The sequence below is a fragment of the Acomys minous genome (genome assembly GCF_964271855.1).
Source record: "Acomys minous genome assembly, chromosome: 6".
NCBI lineage: Eukaryota > Metazoa > Chordata > Mammalia > Rodentia > Muridae > Acomys > Acomys minous.
Window position 1 is genome coordinate 9,753,601 of NC_140487.1, and position 12,396 is coordinate 9,765,996.

Sequence of the window (12,396 nt, forward strand, 5' to 3'; positions counted from 1 at the left end):
CTCTTGAGAGATATAACATAGCTAAGGTTAACAGGGAGTAGCCTGGGCAGTCTTATATTTCTTAGAGAACTTTTATGCCTAGTTGTCTTAGTCACTGGTCTATGTCTGTGAAGAGACACTATTACCCTGGCAACTCTTATAAAGGAAAGCATTTCACTGGGACAGTTCAGAGGTTTAGTCTGTTATCCGCATTATCTGCATGGTGAGAGAAAGACACTGGGTCTAGCTTGAACATTTAAAACCCCAAAGCCCAGAGAGAAACTTCCTAAAGCAAGACCATACCCACTCCAACAATGATCCCTGTCAAATCCTTAATGAAGAAAAATTCAAATTTATGAACCTATGAGGACCATTCTTGTTCAAGCCACCTCAATAGCTGATAAGAGTTTGAGAATTTAGACGTTTTAAATTAAAAAATAATAATAATAAAATAAAAGTTTTACATTTTAATTGCAGATTATTTAAATATTTAAAATTTAAAAATCAGATTCAGATTATTTTCCCTGAGAGTGAATTCACTAGCATTTAAAAAAAATATTGCTACATACTTTCTTCTAGAGTAGAAAGAGAAGTATTTCTCAGATCATTTAATGGCAGCAAGATTGCCCCTGCTGTACAACCCTGTTTTTACACTCCTGGGTCCCTACTCAAGTGAACAGAAAAGTAGCATCACTGAGAAACCTCTATACATGTGCATGGAAGACTCATGTGTAATCATCAAAACCAGAGAAAACATCAGTGGTCCTGCCATTGTGCAATACACACTAAACTGTACTGACTTCATATCACAGACTTAGAAGTAAAAGAAAATGAACTCTTAGTACATGCAAGAATGTGATGAAGTACACACACATTGTGCTAAGCAGAAATCAATTAATTATTAAAACCAGGTCTGAGTGTGATGGCATCTACCTATAACCCTATGATTCCAGGGACTGAGACAGGATGATGACAAGTTGAAGGCCAGTATGGGATATATAAGGAATTACAGAGCAGACTGATCTGTCAGAAATGACAAAAATGTAGGCATGTCTTATTGGAAAGAAAGAGGGGCATGTGTACAATGAAAGGGAAGCTGGCAAGTTGACTGGCTCTGACAAAAGCCAAATTCAGAAGATTAAGTATTACAGAGGCCATTTACATGAAATTTTTGGAAAAGCAGAACTAAAGGGATAGAGTACAAATCAGACATTTCCTGTGAATGAGAGAAAAACTGATCTAGACCATAAAAAGTTACCACAAGTCAAAGGGGAGTATGAGGTAGGGAAAGGCATTAGCTGGAAAAACTGAGTTTGGTCCCCAGGACCCACAACATAGAAAAAGATAGCTGACATGCAATTTGTCCCCTGACTTCTACACATGTATATACCCTGAGACATATACATACCCCCTACACACACACACACACACACACATACACACTTCACTTCACTTCACTTAGTGTCAAGTGTCAACAATTTTCTTTGTTTTTCTGTCACTGTAGACCAAGTGGAAAAACTAGCCAGTAATAACTGGTAAGTGAGATTCTCTCTATAGGATGGATTGACTATCTGAACTAGCTAAAAAGCCTTCTAAATATTCAGATTTTACTTTCCTGTTTTTCTTTTTCTTTTCTTTTCTTTCTTTCTTTCTTTCTTTCTTTCTTTCTTTCTTTCTCTTTTTGTACAACAAAGACTCATACCTTAAGGCAGAGGAAGCCAAAGAAGATTTGTCATCACTTTTGTAAACACTTATTGGATTTATGGGACATTACCAGGCCTGTATGATGAAATTTCGGCAGAGGCATGGAGAGCTTTAAGAACACATCTGGAATATCAACTAAACCCATGTTTATTCACAATCAGACTCCTCAGCACAAGCTCATATCTAGGCTGGGCTTGATGAGACAACACAGTAGGAAGAAAAGAGTCCCAAGATATCTCTGAGAGGACTGCTTTCTTTTATTTATTTTAAGGAGGGTTTGCCGTGTAGAACGCTCAGCTTCCAGCTACCATGCCTGCCAGCCACCATGCTTCCTGCAGACTAAACTGAAACTGTAAGCCATCTCCAGTGAAATATTTTTGGGTATGGGGTAGAGAGACAGTGGGAGAGGGACTGGGAGGAGTGGAGGAAGGAGAAACTGCAGTTGGGATGAAATATATGAAAAACAGTACATTGGGTGGTGACAGAGACTACAGCTGGTCAAACTCCATTTTCAGCCACTTCTATGTCATTCCAAGTCAATCTAAAAATAACAATAACATGTTCAAAAGCATCAGAGATATACAGAATATGGCATTTACAAATGTTTTTATTATGTTAAAAATTCACTGAAATTGAGACAGTTTAACTCCTAGCAACACCCAACCTAACTCAAAGAGGGTGATGAGCATCAAAGAACCTCCTTATAGAGATGGATTCAAATATGGCAAACTAGCCACTAGGCAAAATGTCCTCATTTCTATTACAGACAGAATTCTGGATAAAATAGGGGAAGCTTGGATGCAGGCAGAATCAACGGGCAAACTCTGCCAAGACAGGATAAGCAAGTCCTCAATAGTTCCTGCCTCACAAATACATCTGTCAGATATATTGGGCCAGAAGCCTGAAGAAGATGCTCTAACATTAAAGAAAGTTTTGGGTGACTATTCAGGTAACAGTCTCTGTCACCTTCTCATTTGGAAAGCTACTAATCTGCACTCTCAGCATACTCAGGTAACCAAGTTTATTCTTTCTCAAGTCTCTGATGGAGTTGAAGACCACATTGCTTAGTTTTACAATGAAACTTAGTTGTTTAGAGATAAAGATGTGTTTAGGCTAGATAGATGTTTTAAGTTGATAATAACAAGAAAGATGTGATGGAGATTGATTTACATTCAAAATTTTAGGTGTACGAAGATAGGAAAGATGTTTTCTTCAAGGCTGTCAAATAAATAAATTCTTAAGTGTTTTGGCTATTTGTATTTATATAATTCCTGATTGTGTCATGGCTCTTGCTACAGGTAGTCTTTTGTATATAAGTATAATAATATAAATGTACATGTAAAAAAATGTTTAATAAAATAATAGTAATAATACATTTTAAAAATAACGATAACATCTTTAACTTAGCCTACCTTTTTTAAGATCAAGCAGAATTTTTTACAGAGCCATGAAACTGAAATGTTGGCAGATATGCAGTTTTCCTTGTTTGTGATATTGTTGGAGGGAAAATGCCATTATTCAGTTTTGACAATAACCTGCTGTGATCAGTTTTGCTTGTTGCTTGGGCTACCGAGGTTCTCAGTGGCCGTTTCTGCATCACCTATATTTGAGTCTGAACTGAAATCCTCCAGACCAAGGCTGCAAGTCTAAATTGTGTGAATACAGTGCTACATCTGTCAAAACCTTTTCTGAGCCTTCCCTGTTTGGTGCCATAAATTACCAGACAACTTGCTTCCAGAGCTGAAGTAGAGTTTAGACAGATTACCTCATTTTTAACTTAACCCTTACAGTGGGGTTTAGTGATGAAGAACAAAAACAAAATGCTGTTTGTCTGGCCCAGTTTATCTGCATGTTGTGCTAATGGCTTACACAATTCCAAATGTTTATAGGAACTACAAAGTGCACAATATATGTCTAAGTGCTTTGGAGCAGAGAACAAAACACAATGGCTCATGAGCCAAATGGAACAAGGCTATGCACATTTGCTGGCATGTTGTATACTGAAACTCCCACCTCACAATAGCACAATTAAATAACTGCAAGAGAGACTTTAACTGAAAACTGTTCTGTGCCACCCCCACCCAAAGAAAAGTTTGCTTCTCTCCCCTCAGGGCTCAGGACACTTTGCAGAAGAGGAGACAGAAACATTGTAAGAGCCAGAGGGGATGAAGGAAATCAGGAAGAGAGTGTCTTCCAGACACAGCAGGACTAACACACATCTGAACTCATGGAGACTGTGTGTGGCAGCATGTACAAGGCCTGCACAGGTCTAAGCCAGATGAGGCCCCAGCTCTGAGAAGAAGTGGACATGAGCTCCCATCCCCTACCCAGATTCTATCTCCAAGTGACAACCACTTGCAAAGGTAAACTTAGCTTTCTCCAATGCCTGTTCACTGAATAAACACTCATACTTAATTAAGTTCAGGGCCCCATGCCCAGCAGTGAGTGGCCAACTCAAAACAAACTCACTGGTATTTCTAGAGATTTTTTTGTTTGTTTTGGTTTTGTTTTGTTCTGTCTCATGCTTTTATTTTGGCATTTTTCCACAAACTGGTCTTTTAAGTGTATGTTATTTTTCTATCTTTTGTTTTAGGGTATTTTCTGTTTGTGTCTCTGTGTGCAAATATGCTGTTCATTTGTTTTTCTCCTCTGTTCGTTTTATCGTATTCTGGTTGCACTGTTTATTTGGCCGATTGTTTTCTAAAGAGAGAGAGGGGAAAAAAGGCTCGTAGGGTTGGATAGGTGGAGAGATGGAGAGGACCTAGGAGATATAGGAGGGGAAACTGAGATCAGAATACATTGTACTAAAAAACATCTGTTTTCAATTAGAGAGAGAGAGAGAGAAAGAGAGAGAGAGGGAGAGAGAGGGTGAAGTAGAAAACTCCTTCGTATTTCTTCATTCTCTTTGAAGGATTCAATCTTTCAAATGGGTTGTTACAGCTCATGACTAGAATCCCTCTCACTTGCTGTAAGTCTGTCTGCCTAATAAGGCACATAAAAGGGCATCCCATAGTAATGAGCTGCATAAAAGTCTTTCTACTCAGTGTGAGGTGATTCAAAAGGACCCAGATTAATTTTCTTTCTCTCACACTTTCGATCACACTTGGGTTGAGTTGGTATGCTATGGCAAAGTTGTGGAACCAGACCTAAGTTTAAACCCTGGCGTTAGCAGTTATGAGCTAACTGTGTGGCTTACCTTCTGCCTGCTACAGACTCCTCCTCAGTCACCTGGAAATAATAATAATAGTGTCATTTGGGCTACTGGGATTAAATTTCATATAATATGGCTGACTGTATGTAGCCTTGTGCCCAGTACAAGTCCTCACATCCTGCCATCTGCCATTTCAGATGGGAATTTAAAAGACCTAGTAAGGGATGAACTTCAAGGAGCCTAATGAAGAAAGAGGGTGAGTGGGGGTGCTTTTCTGCTTTGCTATCTTATGTTTCAACTGCCAGGGTTAAGAACTATTTCACTATTTAGAAACAAGAGCAACACTTCATATGAGCGCCTTTGGAAATCCAAATCGCTAGAGTCTTAAGCATTTGCTTGTTAATCTGAGCAAGCGGAATTTGTGGAACTGCGGATGTCTTCTTCCTCCTCAGGGCTCCTGTCAGACTTCATGGATTCTGAATGATATGTGAACTCATTCTCAGTGCGTGTGTACACATAAGCAGTAGCTGAATTCATAAGCTTCAGAAACATATTTGCTTTTAACTAGAAATGAGCGCTTGCTTGGGAAAATGTCCTGAAAACCTATTACTGCGGTGAACTCATTGCCATTTGTCTCCCTAAGGGAATGGAGGTTATTTGGAGCACTGAGGAGAGTGCCTCTTTGAGAACAGGTATTGTCTCATTTACATGCAAAGGTTTTATCTTCATTTATACAAAATGTAACAATATCCTATATGGCTTGTCATGTATCCAGAATTTAATAATTGCTGTCTGTGTACAACGAAGATAAGCAAAAGCAGCAATCTTCATACAGGCATTCCAGGAGTCACCGAGTGTTAAAGCTCTTGCTTATTTGTTGGGTCACTTATGTATTCGTTTAGGTTTTTTGTTGATTTAACAAATGGTTACTTTAGTTCTTTGTATATGTTAGATGCCATGAGCAATGCAGATATATAGATGTTACTTCAGGCCTGAGAGCTATAGCATCCTAGACAGTGAGACAAGGGCTAGGTATGCTGGAACTTGGTCCACCAGGACAGAGACAAGCTAAGCTTTTGATCATGAGAATGCCTCACTGAGCCTTGGCAGTGTGGGGAGCATGCAGAGCAAGGGATGGAATGTACCAGACCTATGCAAATCAGGAGACAATCTGGGGAAGAAGATGTTCTCTCCTCCTGGAGAGGAACTGATGGTGCAGGCACCTATGGAACCAGAGGCTGGGCAGGAGCCTGGGCAGGAACAAGGTAGTCAAGGCATGCTGAAGAGAGCCATGGGTGCCTATAGAACCTGGAGTTGGGGGGGCAGTGGAAGGGAGTGGGGGGTGGGGATGGGGGTTGGGGGTGTGGGAGAAGATGGGGGATGGGGGTTGGAGAATGGAGGTTGGGGGAACGGGGGATGGGGGTTGGGGTGGGGGAGTGGGGCTTGGGGGTGTGGGGGGAGTGTGAACACATTTACACTTGAAATTTCACTCCAGCTCTCAGTGTAGTAAAGGAGGCCAACGTGAAGGCTCAGAGGGAAACAACTATGACAGTAGGCAAATGATGCCAGTCCCATGAGTGTGCAGCTCACAGTTAAAATTACCAGGGAGCCAGCGAAGATGGAGTACAGGGAATGGCAACACGGAGCTTTGAAGGAGGACTAATGTCAGGTTGAGGCAGTAAGAGAGTGTCATTTATGCACTGCAGGTGTAGCTCAGTAGTTCACTTAACATGCACAGAGCCCAGACTTTAATCCCCAGTACCATGTAAACAGGATGTGGTAGCCATGCCTGTAGTCCTATCACATGAGAGACGAAGGCAGGAGGATTGGAAGTTTAAAGCCGTTCTTAGCTACAGAGAAAATGTGAGAGACATGAGACTCTATCCAATTAAAAATAAATATACTAGCAAGAAAAGAAAAGCCACAAGATGAGAAACTGGCGAACAGGCTCATGGAGACAGGCTGTGGGGGTCACACCGGAAGGTGACCTTCCATGTGCGGAAATGAATTGTCAGGGCTCAAGAAAGAGGACTGATTCAAAGCTGTGACTCTGGAGCCAAGGAAGTTAGGTGACTTACGTGCTCTGAGTACCAGTGAAAACACATGAGGAAAAGTTAATGAAAGGAGAGACAGGAAGGAAATGGAACCCTGAGAAGCTTCGGGGAGGAAACACGATGGATAATTAGGTGAAGACCTGTATCTAGGGAGCCAGGCACGCCGTTACATGCCCGTAATCCCAGCATGTTGGAGGCAAAAGAGGAGGCCTACCCACAAGTCCAAGGCCAGGTGATCTACATAGTCCGTTTTAGGCAGGCTCAGGCAACACAGTGACACTCTCTGTCTCAAAAACAAACCAACAAATCAGAGCATCATGAACACCACAGTTCACCATCCTGAGGATGTTCACTTTTTGTTTCTGGTTTGCTGTTGCTGATTTGGAGAGGGGGGTCTTCTGATTTATTGCAGTCTCGCCTTGACCCTGTGATCAGCTCAAGCCCTCTAAGCACACTTAACCTCTCATTAAATCCTTTCTTCAGATCACAGGAGAGGGTTTTTGTTTTGTTTTGTTTTGTTTTGTTTTGTTTTAGATGACAGGATATAGCAGCGAAGAAAGAGATTGAAGTTTGAAATAAATGTATCTTACGGATCAGCTCAAGTCCTACTAAACAATTGGTTTAACTTGTTTTTTTTTTAAGGCACGCAGGTTACCAAGAAGAGACTTGATACCCTATGAACATATACAGGGGGAGGTAATCCCCCTCAGGAACAGTCATAGGGGAGGGGAATAAGGGGAAAATGGGAAGGAGGAAAGAATGGGAGGATACAAGGGATGGGATAACCATTGAGATGTAACAAGAATAAATTAATAAAGGAGGAAAAAAGAAAACAATTAAAAATATATATATATAAATAAAAAATTAAAATTAAAAAATAAATAAATAAAACTCAGTAATTTCAGGGGGACAATGGTGAGCTGTTCTACCTGAGGTGAAATCATCACACTGAATGCTTTCACACTTATAACGTGAAGGTTGTGCCTAACACAAGTAGCATTTTAAAATTAAAAGAGATGAGGAAACATCAAGATGGTCCAGTGGGTAAAACAGAAGCGCTTGCTTTGCTAAGCCTGATGACCTGAGTTCAGTCCCCAGACCTCATGGTCGAAGGAAAGAACTCACAAAAGTTGTGTTCTGATCTCCACATGTGCATTGGGACGTGTGCAGGACACATTACACATGCGCGCGCGCACACACACACACACAAACACACACACACACACACACACACCAGATAAAAAAATTAAATTAAAGGAAATTGATAGTATGGATTAGCCTGAAGCAATGGTAGACATGGACATCCTCTAAGTTAAGAAGAGAACAAGTAAATAGTTTCCTTTCCCCTCCCCTGCCCCCCATCGCCCCCCCCCCCCCCCGAGCCTATAAACTGGTTTTATGTAACACAAGATCCAACAGGATCTTGCCAATGCATGACAAACTAGCTTTTGATTTAGAGTCACCCTTTAATGAATGTGTTTAATGTGCGTGGTGATGCTCCCCTGTGAGGTCTTCAAGAAGTAATTCAACAAGTCAAAGACATAAGTGAGAAGATGCTCAGGAAACCTGCTTCTCAGACATGCTGCTGCTGCTGCTGCTGCTGCTGCTGCTGCTGCTGCTGCTGCTGCTGCTGGGGCTCAGTACTTACCTCACTCCTAGAGAGGAGGTGCCAGCGTGTGAAGGCCAGGGCCAAAGCCAAAGCCAAAGCCAGGGCCAGGGCCAAAGCCGCGGTTCTATTTTATTTTCTGTTCTCGTGTTAAAGTACTCCCACTAAAAGCCACATAGGGGAGGAAAGGGTTTGTTTCAGCTTACAAATTGCAGTCCATTAAGACAAATGAGGAAAGGAACTCAAGGCAGGAACCTGGAGTGAAGCACCTGAGGGAATGCTGGTTGCTGGCTGGCTGGCTCGTGTTTATCCAGCTTTCTTGTGCACCCCGGAACCATCTGTCTCGGCATGTTGTAACCCATCGTGAGCTTGGACCTCTTGCACCATCTGAGATAGCCCCAACAAGGTATTGGTAGTGCATGCCTTTTACCCTTGCACTCTGAAGGCATAGGCAAGCAAGCAGATGGGCCTACAGGGTAATCTGGTCCAGACAATTCCTAATAAAGACTTGCCTCTCAGATGACCCTAGACTGTGTGAAACTGACAATTACTGCTAACCAGGACAGGTTCCCAGGAGCAAGACTTCCCCAGGTAGTTTCAAGCCCTTCAGGCATGAGACAACATGAGATGGGTTATGGCAGGAGCAAAACGCAGAAACGGGGAATGATAAAGGGAAGGTCGATCAGTAATCCCTAGAAACCAGCAAAGGAAAGGCTGCAAAAGAGCAGGACAGAATAAGCAGAGCCCCTGAACCCTCAGGGAGCCCAGCACTGGGCAGTGAAAGCTCCCGGTGTGAGAGGAAGCACAGCATTGCTTAGCCAGAAGCATTTGAATTTGAATGGTAGACATCCTCTAAGTTAAGAAGAGAACAAGTAAATAGTTTCCTTTTTTGCCCCCCTTGAGCCTATAAATTGGTTTTATGTAACCCTGAGATCTAACAGGATCTTGCCCATGTGAGATCTCCCCTAAGGCACCACTGTAAGCCTGGAAGATCCAGACCTGCTGGGGTAGGAAAACGAACCCAAACCTTCAGGTGAAAATGCATTAGTTTGCTCAATATAGAGCACGCGTATGTGGCCACCCGACAAATTGCATATTTGTGAATATACTTAATATTCTTAATGAACTTAGTATTTGTACAATGCTTGTCTGTATTTCCTGATACCTCGTTCTAGTAATTTTGAAACCATTTCCCCATAAATAATGGAACCTGTTCCTAATTTATTTTGCTTCAAAAAATTCTCTCCTCTCTCTCTCTCTCTCTCTCTCTCTCTCTCTCTCTCTCTCTCTCTCTCTCTCTGCCCCCCTGCAGTGTGTGTGTGTGTGTGTGTGTGTGTGTGTGTGTGTGTGTGTGTGTGTTATTTTGTAAGTTTCTGACAGATTTGATGAAGACTGGGGTTCACTATCCCAGCCTAGCGACATTAATCTTTATGAAAGGCAAAAGAAAGACATTTTTTTCCAAGAAAAAAAATCATAAATCTGGGTGAAGATCCTACTGTGCTTCTATCTAAGCTTGATTAAATTCAATTTATTTTTTGTAAATTGAATTCAAGAATATGAGAAAATATGAAAAATTCTTGGCTGTTAAGGCTAGGTCTCAAGCAATATGAAAACCAAATTAACGTGCCCCTATGTGTTTCTGGATGACAATCATTGTGGATGTTTGCTATTTCCAAAGCTGGAAATGAAGAAACAACTTTTGAAGTGCCATTTAAAGCTTCTGAGTTCTAGCAAAATGAATGTAATATATTTGCATCTATTTTTTTTTTCCTGAAAGTTTGGTCATGGAAACAGAAGAAAAACATTTGAGGTCTTTGCTAACCAGTTCTGACCATTTTGTGTTCCTGCAATAAATCATATCGTTAAGATATTTTTACCAAATTCTAACAATTTAACAATGTGGAGGAAATCGCTGTAATTAATGGAGAAAGTCAGAAAATCACAACAGTCGTAAGGGGAAAGATACGGGCTTCTATCTCCTTGAACATTTGCCTGTCTACAGTGATAAAGTGAAAAATATTCAACTAGGGCTATGTACAGGATTTTAATTCTCATGAAAGGTCACTCAACTAATTTACAGTGCCAGCCTGTGTTGTTTGCTAGATTACCTGGACATATTTTCAGTATGTCAAACAGCCTTTCTGTCTTTTCTCATTCAACTCCTACTGTGTCAAGTGGATAAGCTTTGCTTATCTCATTTTTTTCTTAGCCTAAATGCTTGCTCTCTTCTAAAATGTGCCCTATGTTCTCTCTCTCTCTCTCTCTCTCTCTCTCTCTCTCTCTCTCTCTCTCTCTCTCTCTCTCTCTCCCCCCCCCCTCTCCCTCTCTCTGAGACAGGGTTCCTCTGTATAGTCCTGGCTGCCCTGGAACTCACTCTGTAAACCAGGCCAGCTTCAAACTCAAGCGATCCTCCTGCCTATGCCTTCAAGTACTGGAATTAAAGGCGTGCACCACCATGACTGGTGAGGTATGGTCTTCTCTTCATAACCTAATAATATTCTGGACACATCACTGGAAATTCTCCATTAATAAAGGCCAGAATTTCAAGAGCAAATAGGTCTACCAAGGCGTATTAAGTTAATCCACCATAATGACTGATGCAGGGTTGAATATAAGTCTTGCTCTGGAACCAAAGCAAACAGACAAGAATACAAAAAATACAAACAGGAATAAAAATGACTAGAAGGTTCCTTCTCGCAAAGCAAATGCCAGAAATACTGAAATTGGATTTCTAGAACGCAGTCAGCAGCTATAGTAAGCAACACAATGCCTTTGAAGCTAGTTTGTTATCTGTGCCATTTTGCTACATATAAATCCTAACCAGTGGGAAAATGTCAGGCTTTCTTGGCTCTAAAAGAATTAGCTTCCATGTAAAGAAACTAGTCCATTTGTAGACAAAATGCCTAATACTTGTTCTGATAGAAAGAGTCAATTCTCCTTGAACCCAACCCTTTCTTTTGATCGGATATCCAAAATGTAATAGAGTTGTGATGTTTCACATTTTATAACTTTAGAAAGTTGGATAACTGCTTTCATTATTGCTAATGTAGGTGAGAATCTCTTTTTCTTAAATTGTGTGTGTGCACCCAGGTGCATGAGTGTGTGAGAAATAGAGACAGACAGAAACAGAGAGAGACAGAGAGAGACAAAGACTACAGTGTATGTGACTGTAATGTGCACGTGTGTTATAAGCACACATGCATGTGTACAGAAGAGGTCAGATGTCCTGTTGTTTCCTGTGTACCTTCTCATCTCATGCTTTTGAGACAGGATCTCTCTCTGAATCTAGAGCTAGGAGGGCACGCAGCAATCCCTGGGGATCCTTCGTCTCACCCCTCACTGGATTACAGCGGTACATACAACAAATACTGGTATTCACTGACACATCCGCCAGCCATTAGAGTCACTTGTTACAGTATTTTGTATCCGTTCAGCCTACAAAGCAAATAACTGACACAGAGAAACTAAAACGTACTTTAAAGCTGCCAGCAATTCACTGGGCAGAGTCTGAACTGACTCTAATCTACTCGTAAACTAAACAAACTACTCTAAACCTTATAACATACATATATTCCAAACACTTGCCACTATGACCCCTGGGCCAGTCCATGTCCAGTTCCCACCGTCCTCCTCCAACCGTCCAAAAGTCCTCTTCCCTCTCCAAACGTCAAACTTTTCTCCTCTCCTCCAGGAAGTCCGGCCTTCCACTTCCTGTCCTTCTGCCCAGCTGATTGGCTAAACAGTGTTTTATTGATGGTTGATACATTCACTTAGCATTCCTCCACAGTCACTCTTAAACATTTACATTGCCACCAGACAGCCGGGAAGTATGATTGACAATGAGCTGGTTTCCGATCACACCAACTGTTGGCAAGATGCAGAAACCTCCTGAGATGAAGGAA

The 12,396-nt window shown here is 41.4% G+C and overlaps 1 long non-coding RNA gene across 1 annotated transcript in view; it reads right to left on the bottom strand.

Moving 5' to 3' along the window:
• Positions 1 to 12,195, bottom strand: part of LOC311599498 — a 173,556-nt gene extending 161,361 nt beyond the window's left edge. The window contains exon 1 of the long non-coding RNA XR_014779916.1: positions 12,118 to 12,195. This is a non-coding gene — a long non-coding RNA (uncharacterized lncRNA). The remainder of the gene's footprint in view (positions 1 to 12,117) is intronic.
• Positions 12,196 to 12,396: the final 201 nt, after the last annotated feature.